The 19,557-nt window shown below is 43.9% G+C and overlaps 1 long non-coding RNA gene and 1 pseudogene across 1 annotated transcript in view; one reads left to right on the top strand and one right to left on the bottom strand.

Moving 5' to 3' along the window:
• Positions 1 to 19,557, top strand: part of LOC126473467 (uncharacterized) — a 190,898-nt gene that overhangs the window by 152,372 nt on the left and 18,969 nt on the right. The gene's annotated exons all lie outside the window — the stretch shown is intronic.
• Positions 6,920 to 7,037, bottom strand: LOC126475731 (5S ribosomal RNA; annotated as a pseudogene).

Genomic DNA, 19,557 nt, shown 5'->3' with positions numbered 1-19,557 from the left:
ATCTTGTAACATTGAATTCCCTAACGATTCCCGAAATGGAAATGTCCATGCCTCTAGCTTCAACTACCACTTTCAAAGTCTGTTAATTTCTGTCGTGCGGTCGTAATTACGTCAGATATTTTTTCACCTGAATCACCTGAGTAAAAACGCCAGTTCCGCCAATGAACTGCCCTTTTATACCTTGTGTGTGCGATACTACTGCCATCTGTGTATGTGCAGATTGGTATCCCGTGGCTATTTGTCGCCTCATTGTACGTGAAAGTGTTAACATTGGCCGCCAACATATTCGGCACAAGCGTAAAGAGATGTTGTTTCCAGACAGGAATAGAATGCCAGACGGGAACAGAAATGTGTTCGACCTCATGTTTGCATTTAATTGAGATATAGTTGCCCTCCAAAGACAAACATACAAAACTATTCTGTTTGTCTCACAAATCAAAGTTTAAATTTCCGCCATCACGCACTGCCTTCACGTATCAAAAATATTTTGTTTTTCCATCATTTGAATTCATTATCTGGACATACATAATATGAATAACGTTCGAATATATTCACGAGACACACACAGTAACGACGCGCTCAAAACACGCACTTTCTTAAAAAAACACACATAAGCAATCACACATACACACATGTCCGTTGTGGCTTTCGAACCAGCTACCTCCATCTTATGAGGTAGCGATTCCCCAGAAAATTTTGACTGGCGTAGTGTTCCGGACACTGGGCACGCCTCATGGAGGCCGGTGATTTAAATCCCTATCTGGGTAACCAGATTTGCGTTTTACGTTGTTTCCCTAAATCCTTTTTACAGAGTTGTTGCTGAGCATTTGGGGCGTGTAACGGCAGTTTCCGTGTCGCGCGACACCCCGGTTATGCTTTCGAAAATGGAGACGCGTGAAATAGCCACGTTGACTTCAAAGCTGGACAGAGAAAATCTCTAAAAATAATTGTTCAGTTACCGTGGATTCAACGACTCTTAACACGTTGGAAAGTGATCTTTTAGGCATATTCAGTTTCATCCTAGGCATGCTGTCATACACAACTTTATCAGAACCAACAAGAAGTTTCTAACGTTTGTGAGGAGTTAAAATTCTACGTATGTGAGGGTATCGAACACTGGTCTTTTTGAAGACCTGCCAATTCTTGTAAATTTAAGCCTATTTGTTCATGAATAGTTATGAATTTTGTTCTTGCGCTGAAAGTTACTGCAAGCTATTGAATCTACATTGTAAGTACTTCAGAGATGACAGAAACTTAAGCAGGCGCAACGAAGGCACCCAGTCTGAAGCAATTCAGATAAAATTAGGTCAGAATACTGTGTGGTAATCAGAAATAGTGTCCGCCCGTAGTAGCTGAGTGGTCAGCGCGACGGAATGTCATACCTAACGGCCCGGGTTCGATTTCCGGCTGGGTCAGAGACTTTCTCTGCTCAGGGACTGGGTGTTGTGTTGTCCTTATCATCATCATTTCATCCCCGTCGAGACGCAAGTCGCCGAAGTCGCGTCGACTCGAAAGACTTGCACCAGGCGAACGGTCTACCCGACGGGAGGCCCTAGCCACACGGCATCTCCATTTATTATCGAAAATAGTGAACATTCATCTTGTATTAAGCCATGCCTTATAGACTCGACTACTGCATGACAAATTTGTTGTTGTTTGCGACCTATGCTGAATGAAAAACTTAGTAATCTATGGGTTGATGTGGTTGTTGTATCCGGATCCGGCTCCAGCTACCGCCGGGTTTTGGTTATTACTATGCATTTGGGCAATGTTCGTTTCATGGGTTGATGTGGCGAGTAATATTATATCCGGTGGCGTTGTCTGTGCGATCGCATATGTTGCAGTCTTATCTGTGGTGCAGAAAATTTTTATCAAAAGCAAAATCAAGGGGCTGCATAATTAAATAGCGTTGACCGTGAGTTGAATGCAATATTACAGGCTCTGATCCGCCGATCACCTCAAATGAGTGTCCGCACGTTCCAGGAGTTACAGCTGTGTGCGACCGGCCGGCACGCAGGTCATCGGACAGGATTGCTTTACATCGTTGAGGTCATGAAAAAAGCCTCGCCCAACGGCTCACCGTGCTTTTGTTCACTGTGAGGTCTCTGTAGACATTTTGCAAGCGCCTATGAATATTTGCGATGCTCTGGTTTTCCGTCAAAAGAAACTCTGTGACAGTTCTCTGCTTGGGACGCACCTCCGTTATAGACGCCATTTTGAAGGCTGCCTCTAGGCTGCCACGTATCGGAACGTCATGAAACTACAGGGGCTATATTCCACGATGTCTCACAGTAAATTCCACATATTTTCGGCAGAAACTGGCTGCGAAAAAAATGTGTTGCATTATGTATTGAACGCTCCTCGTAATACCACGCTTGCCACTGTTGTACTACCTGACTTGGTGTATCACGCTCTCCAGATCCACGTCTCTGACGACCTTTAGTCGTTTTTATGCTGATGGATAGGGTACCGTTCATGTCCCATTGTGAAATTGATCTTTGTTCTACTTAGATTCAAATACGGCAGCTTCTGTCTCTTGCGAATGTCCGTGAACAGTTCAGCCGCAAGTCTTTTCTTTGACCCATTTCGTTTATCGACTACTGGTTCTCTAGGACTTTGAATTAACTATGTTGGTGGCTTGGTCCCCAGTGATGTGTGACATCTCATTAAGCCGTCGGCACCCTGACCGTGCATTCGAACGTTGTGCGTTGAACATGCCGATCTTCTGACTTCATAGCGTGGAAAAAGCACGTTGGGGAGTCTTCCCGAACGTGCAGGGTAGAGCAGTGAGATGGAAGAACGCCAATTAAGTATTATGCGTTTGTGAGCATCAGCAAATTGCAGATCTCTCGAAAACGCATCGATAATTGTATGACTTGTTGTAATAAAATGACGGAAACATTATATTGTTGGTTGAAGAATTATTGTACCTTTAGTTTCAAAGGAAAAGGCACATTGAGGGGGACATCGAAAACGCGTTGTTCTTGGCACAGTTCGTTATAATTATATGTCAGTTAATGACTTATCAGCGGCTGAAGATTTTAGGAAATGGAATGATTCAAAAAATGGCGTAAAACATTCGTGGACTGTGTATCGTAATGAGTAGAGTCGCTGCATTGCAAGGTATCAGCGATGGTGGTTCACATTTCACTATATGCAAAGTTTTTTTGCAAGATTCCGTGCTTTCCATTAGATTCCACTGCTATCTTATTAGTTTAATAAAAGTAAATTCTATAATATTCGATGCTATGTAATTATAAGTGCGCTCTGTCTGAAGAATCAGTTTGTTTGAATGCCTTAATCTACAAGACAGGGTATACTACTTGCAGTAAGATACTTTGGACTTTCTTGTTTTAAGTTTCATATTTCACATCTTCTAAAGATTCTGCTACGGAATAGGAACAGTGATCAAGTAAGAATGAGCTGTTTTACTAAAAGGTAAGAATGATGAAATTATTTTTATCTTATGTGGAAACTACTGTAAACATATATCGCACTGTTAGTAATGGAACATTTATAAGCCAATGTCCTTACTGACTGGACATGGTCCACTCCGTTTTGCATTTATAACATGTTCACGTTCAAATGGATCAAATGGCTCTGAGCACTATGGGACTTAACGTCTGAGGTCATCAGTCCCCTAGAACTTAGAACTACTTAAATCTAACTAAGGACATCACACACATCCATGCCCGAGGCAGGATTCGAGCCTGCGACCGTAGCAGTCGCGTGGTTCCGGACTGAAGCGCCTAGAACCTCTCGGGCACAGCGGCCGGCCATGTTCACGTATGTTGAAGTTTTTACTTATGTTTAGTGCAGGCAGAACAGTATGACTGGCATATGGAGGAGGAAATGTCAGTTTTAATTGAGCTAACAGTAACTATACGCCCGTCCATTTCGTAAACAGTGTGATTTGCGAGCCAGATACAGCCGAAAGCTGTTGCTGGAACGCACAACTGTAACGTGTACCAGGTTGATGCACACGTACCGTAAGCACAAGTCGCACCTTCCATGAGCAGCACTTTGAAATGGGCAAGCTGAACGTTGACGTTCGAAAGCACGGTCCGTGTGTCAACGGCCTTAGTGTCCTCTTCTCGCAACCAGCCGTGTCCACAACAGGCTTCACTTGACTTCAGCGCGACTGGGTCCGCTAGCTAATCACAGGTGAAGGAGAGCTATCTCTGTGTCGTTACATCACAGTCGCAGCCGCCGGCACGGATCCAGCTCCACTCAGCTGGGAGCCAGCTGGTGGCTTCAGCGGCGACGCGTCACAGCTTGCGCAACTGCGCGGCCTTCCCCTGTGGCGTAGGCACCGCCTTGCGGCTCACACTAACCTCCGGGCAAAGCATCAAAGCTACTGATAATTATGACGAGGGAAAGGCGAAGCACGGCGAGGTCCAACTGGGTCGCTCCCTGTCTTCACATGCGTCTAGGCCGAACAGAAATGGGGGCTCTTCAGTTACCAAGCAATCCGATAGATGTCTCCACGGTCGCGCTACCATGATCCGTTGCGAATTCAGGGTGCCCATTTCTGCAGTTTAGCTCGGGAGAAGCCAATTCAAGGCAACGGCGCACTGACACGAACACGTCGGTCTGTTTTACAGTTTGTTAATATTGAATGTCGGTTAGTGACATATCGGTGTTAAAAAGTCTTGAGATTAATTTCAAGATAAAATTTAAAGCCTAATGTCATGAAACTACAGCGTAGCGTAGTGCGAAGAGCGAGGCAGTGGAGAAACAGAAGAAAGAGATTTTTAATCTGCCCGTGTGTTGAAATGTCTTTTTCTTTCATCTTTACGTTTGTATAATATTCTCGGACTTTCCTGTTAACTTAATAAATGTGTGTTCTGCGGTATTATATGTATGTACACATATTACTACCTCCTTCCAACATAACCTAGATCAATGTCACGACAACCTAGATGTCACGGGGAAGCGGTGTCAAATACCACCCGCTAGCCGCTTTTCATTCAGTTGTGTTTCGCTGAAATTGGGTTGTCCGATTGCGTAAACCTCACTTTCCATTTTAATACCTTCTTTCCAGCAGTGGAATTCATTTGGAGTTATGAGCTTTCCGAGTGAATTTTCATACCATATACATACATAGTCTACACGAAAACATATTTCGAAAACCTGAAGGCCCTAACATGTTTTCATGAGCTAATGTTTTAAGTAATCTGCAAAAACCGTTACCTTCGCGTTGGGATCAAAAGGGAGGAACATGTATTTGACACCCCCTCTCCCACTCCTCCCACTGAAATCGTGGTTGTGGTGACAAAGCTGTGTCTAGGGCGCTGCAGTCATGGACTGTGCGGCTGGTCCCGGTGGAGGTTCGAGTCCTCCCTCGGGCACGGGTTTGTGTGTTTGTCCTTAGGATAATTTAGGTTAAGTAGTGTGTAAGCTTAGGGACTGATGACCTTAGCAGTTAAGTCCCATAAGATTTCACACACATTTGAACTTTTTTTGAAATGTGATATTTTGGTTGAGACTTAGTGTAGACGACAAATGTGAATGCTAAAGAAAGATTGTGGTAACAGGCTGAACTGTAGCATAATCTAATGTTTACGTTCGCTCTACATTCAAAACATTTTGTCATATTTAACGAACCTTTCGTCATAATAATTAAAACTGCAAGGTAAATTCAGAGAACCTATATTAGATAATGGACAAGTCTAAGGCGAGAGTTTTGATACTTATTATTTACATATACATACTCGGAAATCGCGATACATTCGGTAATAAACAGCCAATATTTGTGACAAGGAAGGACAGAAAAGACGTTGCTGCTCGTTGTAGTCACAAAAATGTAATCCTTCGTTTCTTAATGAGACTGATTTAACAAAATCTAACAAAGCCACTCCTCACACAGAGCGCTCTTATACGTAAATAACACAGAATATTGCAGAACACACTTTTATTAAATTGATACTAACGTCAAAGATTGTTTTACAAACGCAAAGGTATAAAAAATAAATTAGCAAATGCACGGACTTAAACCTTCTTCCACCGGCTTCTGAACTGTCTCGCTTTTCGCACTACGTTACGCTATAGTTTCGTGAAATTAGACTGTAACCCTGATCTTTTTAACACCGATGTGCTGGTAACCACCATTTAATTATAACAAATCGAAAAAAAGTTTGACATGTTCAGGATCAATTTTCAGTGTGCAGTTGCCTTGAATTGGCTTCTCCAGAGCTAAACAGCAGAAATGGGCACCCTGGACTCACTAAGGATCATGGTAGCGTGACCGTAGAGACATCTTTCGGATTGTTCGGTAGCTGAGAGTCCCTGTTTTTGTTGGCCTTACGCGCCTTGTCCTATATTCATGTGCCGAGTTGCTGTCCCACGAAGTATTTAGCATACCCGGCACCGGACCGAGCATGTCGATGAGAGGTTTCCAAGTTGCCACAAGTAGAAGCGTTTAAGCTCCTCCCCTATACCAAGTCGCTGGAAAAGATTTTGAGCCGCCTACTGCAAATGGCGGGCTACATAGGCAGCGAGTTCAGAAACATTAATTTATGGTAGGCACTGTTCTGTCAGATTTAGGAAAGACCTGTGACAGTCACAGGTTAACAAAGAAAACGTGAAATGGGGACTAAAGAATTTTGTCTCATTTCCACAAAATATCGAGGTAAAAAAACACTGTTGTATTGACAAGACCACATGCAGTACAAATCACTCTAAAACGTTCTATCTTCAGAATGCCGACATGGTTTTAGCCCTCCCTCTTCAGGCCACGAGTGGCCTACCGGGTCCCTCTGAGCGCCGTGTCATCCTCAGTGGAGGATGCGGATAGGAGGGGCGTGGTGTCAGCACACCGCTCTCCTGGTCGTTATGATGGTATTCTTGACCGAAGCCGCTACTATTCGGTCGAGTAGCTCCTCAGTTGGGATCACGAGGCTGAGTGGACCCCGAAAATTGGCAACAGCGCATGGAGGTCTGGATGGTCACCCATCCAAGTGCCGACCATGCCCGACAGCGCTTAACTTCGGTGATCTCACAGGAACCGGTGTATACACTGTGGGAAGGCCGCTGCCACATGGTTTTAGCCTAATAAATAATTTCAAATCCACAGTCACCACTAGAATCAGAGATCTTAGAGCAGTTTTCTATAGCAAAAGCGCTGCCTGACAAAACAAAATCAAGCACTCAAAAGACATGGTCGAATGACAGTGTAACTTTCAACATGCACACACACACACACACACACACACACACACACACACAGACACACACACACACACACTATCGGCGGATATGCAGATGAGTAGAGTTGCAACTCTCTGTGACAGGTTGTAACACAACCCCTTCTCAAGGAAGAACAGTCATCAGAGTGTATCAATGTTGTTCGTTTATACTGTTGCTACCAGGCCTGGCAGGGTAAATAAGGGGACTGAACAGCGGCAGTTGATGAGTGATCACTGTGAAACGACAGGAGGATGCCTCGTACTCATGTGAGATAGCATCATCAGTAGTTTACAGTTTGAAAGAGCCCTCATTCTGGGTTTTTACTTGGTCGGATGGTTCAGTCATGCAGTAGCCAGATTTTTGGGGCATTCTGATGTGACATTGGCCCGTTGTTGGAGTCCTTGGAAACGTAAGGGCAGGCATACCCATTGTATTGGTTTTCATCGACCACATCTGACCGCCACAAGGTAGGATCGCCGTATTTTGCTGAAAGCACATCGGAACCCTTTCAAATCTGCGGCTGTCGTACGAGAACAAGGAGTGGACTCCCTGCAACATTCTGCGTCATCCCGAATCGCTGGTCGGACTAGGAAATTACCGTCCCATGCGTAGGGTGCCATTAATACCACAACACAAAAAGCTGCGTATCAAGTGGTGGCGTGATACGGGAAGCATGGACAACTGATGAGCGCTGTTGCATTGTGTTCAGTGATGAATCGCTGTGCTTCACTACGGCATATGACGGGAGAATGAGGCAGTGACATGAGGAAGGTCCCATTATTACAATGTTTTGGACAGGCACAGCGATTGTTGCTCCTGGCGTTATGTGGTGAGGGGAAGGAGGAGGACATCAGGTGCGACTTCGTGTCACGGCTGGTAGTGACCATAGGAACGCTGACCGCACATCGGTTTGTCATGGACATTATGCGTCATCATCTGTTACCTCTCACTCGAAAAAATTGTGGTACAATTTTTCAAGAGCACAATGCTCGCTTACACATGACACGTTTCTCTGTTAACTGCCTACTTGATGTTTAGGTACCCCATGGCTAGTAAGGTCCGCAGATCGATCCGGCCGGCCGCTGTAGCCGAGCGGTTCTAGGCGCTTCAGTCTGGAACCGCGCTGCTGTTATGGTCGCAGGTTCGAATCCTGCCTTGGGCATGGATGTGTGTGATGTCCTTAGGTTAGTTAGGTTTAAGTAATTCTAAGTTCTATGGGACTGATGACCTCACATGTTAAGTCCCATAGTGCTTAGAGCCATCTGAACCATTTGAAGATCTATCCGCAATAGATCGATGGGACCAGCTGTGAAGTCTATCACAGAGTCAGTATCCACTACTTCAAGGAGCAGTAACAACAGTGCTGGCCAGCTTGCCTCAGGATAATCCGTTCCCACTCAGCGCATGCGTCCAGGCCAGAGGAGGTGCACCGCCATACTGATAATTGGCTCATGCTGCAAAGTTCTTTGTAAATTTGATACGATTTTGTAATCACTGACATAACATCACATACCCTGTCAACCCATAAAGTTTCTTTTCGTTTCCCTCTCCCCTTCTGGGCACATCACTTTTTTTTCTGAGGCAGTGAACCCCAAAATACAGGCCTCTGCCATGCAAGTGTCTTACATATGGTTATCAGAATCACTTCTGGAAAGAACACCTTTTTTGTCGAGCTAGAGACAGTACCAAATGGCTGTTTAGAAGATAATTTGAGTGTCCGGCAGAGCCACATTTATTTGTAACGAACGGCCCGTTTTGGCAGGCATCGTCTGTCAGTTGACAACGGGGTTTCTCATTGATGGGATTGAACGACGGACTGTACATCGAGGAGACCTCCTAATATCGCATCGGACCTCCTTCTTCCCGGCGTAGTGCGGCAGCTCGGGGTGGTATGCACTCAACAAGTAGTTGGAAGTCCCCTGCGGAAATATTCAACCACGCTGCCTCTGCAGCCGTTCACATTTGCAGAAGTATCCGGTGCTGGATTTTGAGCACTAACTGACTCCTCCGTTATGTCCCATAAACGTTAGATAGGATTTATTTTGGGCGATACGGGCGGACAAATCATTCGCTCAAATCCTCCACAATGTTCTACAAACCAATCGCGAATAATTGTGGCCCAGTGACTTGGAACACTGTCGCCTATACAAACTGAAATCCATTAAGGGCTGCAGATGGTCTCCAAGTCGCCTAACATAATCATTTCCAATCAATGATCGGTTTAGTTGGACCAGAGGACCCAGTCCCTTCCATGTAAACAAAGCCCACACTTTTATGGCGCCACCAAAAGCTTGCACAGCGCCTAGCTGACAACTTGGGTCCATAGAGTCGTGGGTTCTGCGACACACTCGCTCGAATCCTACCGTCAGCCCATACTAAATGAAATCTGGACTCATCTGATCAGGCCGCAGCTTTCCATCGCCTAGAGTCCATCGATATGGTCACGAGCCCGAGAGAGGTGCTGCAGGCACTGTTGTGGTCTCAACAAAGGCACTCGTGTCGGCCGTCTTCTGCCACAGCCAATTAACGCCATCTTTTGCCACACTCTCCTAACAGTTATGTTCGTCGGACGCCTCAATGTATTTTACGACTTGAAGATCGTCGATACCGATCGAAATCGGTCATTTCGTTCGACATGGTGTGATAGTGCTGGATAACTTTTTTCAGACTCACTTCTGTTCCGAAGTAGCATCTGTCAGTGGTAATGCAGAGGGTAATAGGAGGTACGTATTACAGTTGCGAAAGCGTCATTGAGATAAGATAGGAAAGCTTCTTGCCTTTCAACGTCGTTAGACTGCTCCAGTACGGTTTGGGCAAGTAGCGATCAGACGATAGGTGACAACATACGTGTACGTAGCGCACCCAAAGCAACGCTGTGATGTGCAGTTGATCTTATGACGTCTCCGATGTGGAAAAGTGATGGACATAAACCAATCCACAGATACTGGTTTCCATATTCATCACAAAAATCATTAGATATGTTTTGCGATACGTGTAACGTTAGAAGTTAATAGTTATCTCTTATTACTTGGCCTGAGCCAGAAAAGTGCTGTAAAAACTAGATATCGGTGTTCTGCTGGTAGTATCCATAACTCTGGTCGTTTCCAAGAAAGCTTTAGATGACTCAGTAGTTCCCGATACACCATAGCACTGACCAATACCGATTGCGTCTGAAAAATATCGTCCGTGGAGTCATCTCTCATAGTATTTCTAAGAACAGGTCCGGTCTTATTAATGATGGTCGCTTAACAAATTTATGTATGTCTCTGCTCACTATTATACACACGCCAAGTGTTGTTTGAGAAGAGAATTGTACAAAGGGAAACGTTGGGAAATCACCGTAAGCGGGAGTCAAGTTGTCGTCTGAACTCGGAGCTGTGTTATCAGTACTCCCTTATTCGTACGACAAGATTCAAAGATCAGTTCCGAGTGCTGCATTAGACACACAATCTCTCAGGAGTGTTTGCAAAAGACTGTAACATAACGGCAGAAATATGTCATATACCAGCCACAATCTCAGCCACTTTAACTGTCTCACACTATCATTTCAATGACTCGTTGCCGGTTTAGGGGCACAGAAAACGTTTGTTGTAAATCGCTAAAGGGTCAATCGGCATTAACGATTCTATAGCCGGACAGACATCTGGTCTTAGCTGCAAGAGAAATTTCGCTTCCTTGTCATCATTCTTGTGTGAGGCGCTCCGCCACGATTTCCTCTCCTCTTGAAATCACAGTTGCGCCTACACCCAAAGCTCTCAATAATATGTCCCATATATTACTATTTATTCATCCCCTCACAACTCTTCGCCTCTACAGCTGCATCGAGGACCACGGAAGTCACTCTCTGACGTAGTGATTTTCACGTTTTGGTTTTCTCAGTGATCCTACAGAAAACCCCCTCATTTCTTATCTCACTATTCCATGAAATTCTCAGATCCTGCTGAAAACTTTTATCTCTGGTGTGTATATTCTCATAAATTTCTGCCTCAGATCGAGGCCCATGTTTGATACTAGCATACTCATTTTTGTGATGGATGCTCTCTTCCCCTATTCTGGTCATTGCTTCATACGGTATGACTTACCTTCTTCCAAGTTACCAGCACTCGTTCACTATGGTTAGGGGAAGTAGCGAGCAGATGATAGGTAGCAAGATACGTGTACGTAGCGCATCCAAAGCTACGCTGTCATGTGTAGTTGATGTTATGACCTCTCCGATGAGGAGCAGTGGTGGACATAAACCAATCCACAGTGATTGGATTGCACGTTTATCACAAAAACCTTTTTGTATTTTTCGTGATACATGTGAAGTAATTTTAATGTCAAGTTTTCGATATTCTTTTAAGGTTTATAACTGGAACAGCAACAAGCCACAAGTATGCTTGAACAAGGTTCATTTGGATCAGACCACTACCGGTTTTAGATATTTTACAAATCCATCTTCAGATGGTTGTTATACGTTTCGTTTAGTTTTCTGGTTATCACAAATTCTACGCAGGCCAAACAGATACAACATTTGAAACAAGGTTTAAGTAACACCTGGATATCCTACAACTGAACAACTTAACCAAATCAGCCTTTGGATCCATCTTGCAGAAAACAATCACACAGTCGACAATACAGAAAACAACCTCCATATCTGACATCTGACAATGAATCTTCTACAGGAGATTGAGATTCATATGCATCAGAAAAATTTTCCTGATTTCATCCTGAAAGAACAAACAGAGTCATCCAACATCTCCTTCCTAAATAATTTCAGAAAGTCTTATCGTCGTTTAAACCAATCTAATATTCCCATAATTCGCGACAGCCATAGGACTTTAAAAGTTATACCTTCACTGTTAAATTCAAATCTAAATTATATCCATAGTCTGATGTATTAAAACGGTACTATATATTATTTAAAAGGCCACCAGAGATTAAGTGTTCAAACTTAGCTTTATTACTGTAATAGAAATCGTATCTTCTGTTCAGTGTTTGCCATCATGTTCTGGTTGAAAGTAAATTAGGAAGGGGTGTTACGCCCTTCGTGGGATGTTACATCTGTGATCGAATCACCAGATAGGTCTTAATAGGTCGCCAAATTTGGGAACAGATGCATTTCGTAGCCGACCACTGTGGCAAAATAAAAGAGGTGAACAAGAATAACTGAAAAAAAAACAGAAAGGAAAATACTCAGAAAAATTTTAGGACCATAAAAGATAAAAGATGACTACTGGACGGTGAGGAGAAATGAAGATCTGTATGCAAAGAATCACAGACACAATAAGAAAGACGAGATTAAAATTTTACTGTGATATGCACAGAATGAATGACAATAGGCTAACTAAGAAAATTTTTTACTTCTTTTACAAATAAAAAGCACCACGGGGTGGCTGGAAGAGACAAGAAAGGACTTGAGAAAACTCAGAATCTCACAAATCACCATACATAGCAGGGAATGTTTCAGGCTGCTGACCAATACAGCAAAATTTCCTGTCCAAGAACGAAATTCACAAACTTGGAGTATGATGTCAAATGAACAGAGGTAGGCCACCAGCCAACGCATGAAGAAGTTCTGGGAAGCTAAAAAGAAAAAGATTGTACCGTTGTCTTAGGTTGTATGTGGTCTATAATTGTCCAAATTCCGTAATAATAATGAAAAAGAAAAGAAATCGTACCTTATCGTGCTTATGTATTGTACACGTTGTTTGGATTGCCTATAAGTGTAATCCTGACCATTCACCATATTAGATACTGTTGTGAATAATTCTGCTTCTTTTTTCGTTTTTTTAAATTTATTCCTTTGCATTAGCAAAGACATATTTTAGTAAGTCCATACACACTCATAGCATCCGTAACCTAACATCTTCATGACAGTAATATCTTTGAAAAAATTGTTTCTGCCACTCACGTGAAGTAGGGCCACGTTTTCTAAATATTTATCGTCTATGCTGCCATCAGACAGAGAATAATATGGAGTAAGGTGTTTTCCAAGGAACTGAATAGCACTTCCACCTTGGACGTCAACAAATATGTTAATTTCAAAATTCACAACAAAACACAGGGCGATTTCGTCACCCAGAAGCAAACAGCAAGTAAATTCTCACCATATTTCAAATTGTAGTAAGTGCAGCAAACCAATAACGGTTACATATCGAGGCCCCCAATAAAAAAACAAACGAAACATGTAACAAATGATTGAAGATGGATTTCTGAAAAAAATCCGAAACTGGTCAGGGGTTGATCCAAATAAATACTGCGCTGCTTTTTCAATCATAAATCCCGTAGTATTACGGACACTGTTGTCAAAACGTAAATTTTCGACAAAATAGCATTCGGTAATCTTGTTTTTGCTGCTGCTCAAAACTATCATTCTATCTTTGTTTCACTCTCACTTCATTGCTCTCAGCAGTTGTAGAAGTTAATTAAGTAGTTAGTTCACTGTTCCATAGGCCAGTTGAACGAATTTTTTATCGAAATTATGTGCAGCGAGTGAGTTTACAGGATATCTGTTCATGATTCCTCACAGTGGACGGTTAAAAGCTGCCAACCTACAACTTTTTAAATGGCAAACATGCCTACATTTAACGTTAATTAACATAGCACACTGATGTACAAAAATCGCAGCACCACAAAATTATTAATGTAGAGTAATGAAATTCCGGGAATACATGTTAATCATAACATTGCAACAGGTTAACGTAAACGAAAGATAAGTCATTGCAAACGTGAAATGCTGATACATTAATAACTGGTGTAACTGCCTGAATGTTGAATGCAAGCATGAAAACTCGCATGCATTGTTTTGGTCACGTGCCGGCTGTCAGTTCCTTGCCTGTAGCACTTCGTCGGCCAATGCAGGAACATTTAATGCCGGTTATGGACGACCGTGGAGTTGTCGTCCAATGATGTCCAATATGCGCTCGATTGGAGACAGATCTGCTGAACGAGCAGGCCAAGGCAACATGTGAAGACTTTGTAGGTCATGCTGGGTTACAACAGTCGTATGTGAGTTAACGTTATCCTGTTGTGAAACGCGTTCTGGAATGCTGTTCATATAACGAGAGTGACGTACAATTCGGCAGTCAGGGTGAGCGGGTAGCCACGAGAGTGCTCCTTCTGTCATACGAAATCGTACCCCGGACCGTAATTCCAGGTGTAGCTCCAGTGTGTCTAGCACCAGACAAGTTTGGGGCAGGACATCAAATGGCCTCCTCCTCCTAACCAACACACGGCCGTCACTGGCACCGGGGTGCAATCAGCTTTCATCATAAAACGCCCTGTCCTCCAACGAACTCTCGCTTGACACCACTGAAGTCGCAAATGGCGGTGGTTTGGGGTAAGTGGAATCCAAGCTGCAGGACGTTTGGCTCAAAGGTGTCCTTTTAGTAACCGATTTGTAACAGTTCTTTGTGTCACCATGGTGCCAACTGTTGCTCAGACTGCTGCTATAGATGCATTACGATGCGCCAGAGCCATACGCCGAACACGATGGCTTTCCCTGTTGGTGGTGATGATGATGTTTGGTTTGTGGGGCGCCCAACTGCGCGGTCATCGGTGCCCGTACAAAGTCCCAATGTTTCCACAGTCAAATATTTACACAATCCAATGTAGCCACTGTCACGAATGATGATGATGAAATGATGAGGACAACAGAAACACCCAGTCCCCGGGTAGAGAAATTCCCCAACCCGGCCAGGAATCGAACTCATGACCTCGTGATCCAGAGGCAGCAACGCTAGCCACAAGACCAGGAGCTGCGGACTTCCCTCTCGGTAGTGCCACGTGGCCGTCCGGAGCTCGGTCTTCTTGTGGCCTTACGTTCTCGTGACCACCGCTGCCAGCAGTCGTGAACAGTGCGTTCATTCCTGCCAAGTCTTTCTGTGATATCACAGAAGGGACATCCACCTACTCGTAGCCCTATTACACGATTCCAACTGCATGAGGTGTTGATAAAGGCGTCTTTGTCGCCTTAAAAGCACTCTTAATTAACATCAACTCACTACGTCCAATCTCAATGATAACGGCCGCTCACGACCGTTACAGCCTGTATTTAAGTCAAACGTGATTTGTATCAACATCTTGGCGCCATTTTCAAGCGACTGACGTGAAATTTCAGTAGACATTATGTTTCATGTAGAAACACGCCTAACGTCTTTCGTTAATGCAGCACAACTCCTTGTTGGTGTTGCGATTTTTTTCCGTCAGTTTAGATATTGTGAAGGTGCAGTTAAAACGCCTAAATCCTTGAAGAGGTATATACGTGGTGAATGCGGATGAACACCATATATTATTCTTACTGCTCGCCTTTGTGTAGTCACAATTTCTTTATAGATGATCTGCTGCTCCAGAAAAATATTTCATAAGAAATATTGGATGAAAATATGTAAAATGTGTTAGGAGATTAAATCGTTCGTTTCCAAGACTATCAAGTATACCAAGAATAAATGATAGCTGATCTTAATTTTTTGAGCAGCTCAGTAATGCTCCTTCAAAAAGGATGGAAGGTCAGGGTTAATCGTCCCATCGACATCGAGATCATTGGAGACGGAGGACAAGCTCAAATTGAGTCAAGGATGGGGAAGAAAATCGACCGTGCCCCTTCAATGAAACTATCAAGGCATCTGCATGGACCGTTTTAAGAAAATCGCTGAAAAGCTGAACCTGCATGGTCGGGCGAGGAACTCAACCGTTATCCTCCCGAATATGAGTCCAGTGTACTGACCAATGACCGAGCGAGGTGGTGCAGTGGTTAGACACTGGACTCGCATTCGGGAGGACGACGGTTCAATCCCGCGTCCGGCCATCCTGATTTAGGTTTTCCGTGATTTCCCTAAAATCGCTCCAGGCAAATGCCGGGATGGTTCCTTTCAAAGGGCACGGCCGACTTCCTTCCCTAATCCGATGAGACCGATGACCTCGCTGTTTGGTCTCCTTCCCCAAAACCAACCAACTACTAACCAATGTCACCTCACTCAACGCGTTTCTTCAAATTAAAGTTTTCATCAATATCCACACAAAACGTTTGTAATTCTTCCGTGTTATAACTGCTGTTCAGAACTACATCAGTTACTGGTACTATTGAATTTTCTGTGCATAACTGAATACAGCGTGTCTTCTCAAAATTCAGAGAACCACTTAATAATTATTTGAACACCTTCGTTAACCATTTCTTCCGCTGCTTCTTCTCTTTTGGGATTTATGATAACACAAGTATCATCTGCAAAAAGTAGCCTTCTGCTCGGTGACTGTTAAATGAATGGTCATTTACGTATCTATGGAATAGCAGTATCATTCAAATCAGTTGTCTAAAAAACATCAACTTATTATTTTTCTACGAGCGTTTCTGACCTAGACAATCAAAGGCCTCGGACATACCACAAAAACCAAAATGACATATAATGGCGTGGTTATTATCACTCATAAATAAATCACTGATTCAAGGCTAAATTAAGGCATCTGACGAAGACGCCACGCTGTTAAAAGCTCTTGTATCGATATCGTTGGAAAGTAATGACAGAAACAGTAATTCTTATCTGATATATTGCAAGCCATTAAAAGAAACACATCCGTCTCCGTAGCCGAGGTGTCTAAGGCCCGCCTGTGCAGAGGCGTTGAACTCCGAGGTACGCCAGTTCAAATTCATAGTGCTGGATGAAGTTTTCACGGCCATTATGTGGCTGGCATGGGGAGGAGAGGTGATGGCGTAAAGTTCTTGATCACCAGTCTTTGCTCCAATTCTCCTGAATTTAATTCTCTTATGAAGTTAGGGTGATTGACACTCTTGAAAGCGGTCAGTCCGTCGAATGGGGACGGTAGCGTTGGCAGACACGTGGAAGAGGAACAGGCCATGGGCAGGCGCCGGGTTTCAACCTTTCACTTCTCTCGGCATCATCGTACAGGGTGATATAATTAAACTTTCAAACCGCTGTAGAAATAACACCACTGGTCAGAACGACGTGAAATTGCGACGGAATACTATCGGAGAAAGGGGAAAACGCATGGCAGAAGAAAAATAATTAGTTACAAAATGTAGCAATAGATGGCGCTGTAAGCATCATAAATTAATAGAACGGTCGACTACAAATGACAAATGAATCATACAGCAATGCCTAAGGTGTACGTTTGACGTTAAGCAAACTGTACTACTCAGTGTGCATGGGTGTATAAGTGTGATATTGTTAGTTACGTAAGCCCACCCACAACAGCAATGTCATATCACATCGGATGGGAAAAAACGATTTTTAACTGTCCTGAGCCCAAAAACAGACTGAAAAGCATCACTCACATCGATTTTTAATTATCCTGAGGCCAAAAACCACATAAAAAAGCATCGGTCAAAATCAGATAGGATTATTAATTTCCGCGTGAGGGCGCAAAACATGTTCAATATGCATCCACCGGCTGTTGGGGCCGAGCGGTTCTAGGCGCTTCAGTCTGCAACCGTGCTGCTGCTACTGTCGCAAGTTCTAATCCTGCTTAGGACTGGAAGTGTGTGATGTCCTTAGGTTAGTTAGGTTCAAAAAATGGTTCAAATGGCTATGAGCACTATGGGACTTAACATCTGTGGTCATCAGTCCCCTATAACTGAGAACTACTTAAACCTAACTAACGTTAGGACATCACACACATCCATGCCCGAGGCAGGATTCGAACCTGCGACCGTAGCGGTCTCGCGGGTCCAGACTGTAGCGCCTAGAACCGCAAGGCCACACCGGCCGGCGGTTAGTTAGGTATAAGTAGTTCTATGTCTAGGGGACTGATGGCCTCAGATGTTAAGTTCCATAGTACTCAGAGCCATTTGAAACATTTTTCGCTGTCCGCCGTTTCCTGCAACAAGTTGAAATCGAGAAACAGCTTGTTCCACAGCTGATCGAAGTGTTTCCGGCGTCACGTTCAGAATGTGTTGCGCAATTCGTGACTTCAGTGCAGCTAACTTTGCAATCGGTACACTGAACACAACAGCCACAGCCAGAAGTCACACTGATTAAGATCAGGTGACCGGGACGGCCAGGCTGTAGGGAAATGGAGGCTGATAATTCTAGCATTTCAGAAATGGCTCTTCAGCGGCTGCTTAACTGGATTTGCAATGTGAAGATGTGCGCCATCTTGCATAAAAATAATCCCATCCACACATCCTCTCTGTTGGAGAGCTGGAATGACGTAGTTGCGCAAAAGACACTCATAGAGCTTAATAGTGACGGTACAGGTAACATGACCTGAAGCACCTGTCTCTTCGAAAAAATATGCACCTGTGATAAATGATTCCGTAAACCCTCACCACACATTGACCTTTTCATGACAAGTGGTACTGGTTGATTTGCGTATGGCTTTTCCGTTGCTCATATTCGACAATTCTGTGTATTGACATATCCTGTCAGATGGAAGTGAGCTTCGTCTGTCCTCAAAATCTCCCACGGCCAATCACTGTCCACTTCCATGCGAGCAAGAAATTCTAAAACAAAGGTGTCTCTGGCTGTCAGGTCAACAGCAAACGATTCCTGCACATGGGTAATTTTGAATGGATAGCAAAGAAGGATTTTAAGTACCGTGCTCACGAATATGTCCAGTGTTCGGGCAATTCTCCGTGCACTACACGTTTGCACATCACCACTCGTCTCCGGCACTGCTGTGGCCACTGTTTCTACTAACGTCGAATCAATTCGTTTCCTCCCTCTACCAGGTTGCACAGCAAAAGAACCAATCTTTCCGAATTTCCGAATCATTTTCTCCAGACCCACGGCAGTCATCGGACCAATGCCTTTTTTCAAACCCTTCAGTATCTGGAACTTCTGCAGAGCGACGTATTCATACTCATCATTCTTGTAGTACAGCTTTACAAGCAGAGCGCGATCCTGCATTGAGACAGTCATGGCGAACGTCGCAGACGCGAGAGGAGGAAAAGCCGTGCAACCGGCGTGTTTACATCAACTTCAACGGGTCGTGCGGATGACAAGTGTTTTGATATACATGTTCCGACGCATACAGCGGCATCTGTTGATCAATTTTCAAACAATTTTTTTTTCTTCTGCCATACGTTTTCCCCTTCCGATGCATTTTGACGTCATTCTGACCAGTGGTGTTATTTCTACAGCGTTTTGAAAGTTTAACTTTTATTATAACCACACGGTAAAAAACAAACAATACTCTACATCATACACACATTTATTACACTCACCTACACTCCACAACTACACATACGACACAGCTCTCACAGAGATGAAGAAAAATATGGAAACATCAAAAACACATTAAAACTAAAGTCCTTCCGAACAGGCCATGAAGGCCCAACGGTACTGACCTGCCGCCGTGTCATCCTCAGCTCATAGGCGTCACTGGATGCGGATGCGGAGGGGCATGTGGTCAGCACACCGCTCTCCCGGCCGT

Source organism: Schistocerca serialis, chromosome 4, assembly GCF_023864345.2.
Source record: "Schistocerca serialis cubense isolate TAMUIC-IGC-003099 chromosome 4, iqSchSeri2.2, whole genome shotgun sequence".
Classification (NCBI taxonomy): Eukaryota; Metazoa; Arthropoda; class Insecta; order Orthoptera; family Acrididae; genus Schistocerca; species Schistocerca serialis.
This window is presented reverse-complemented; position numbering and strand designations above follow the sequence as displayed.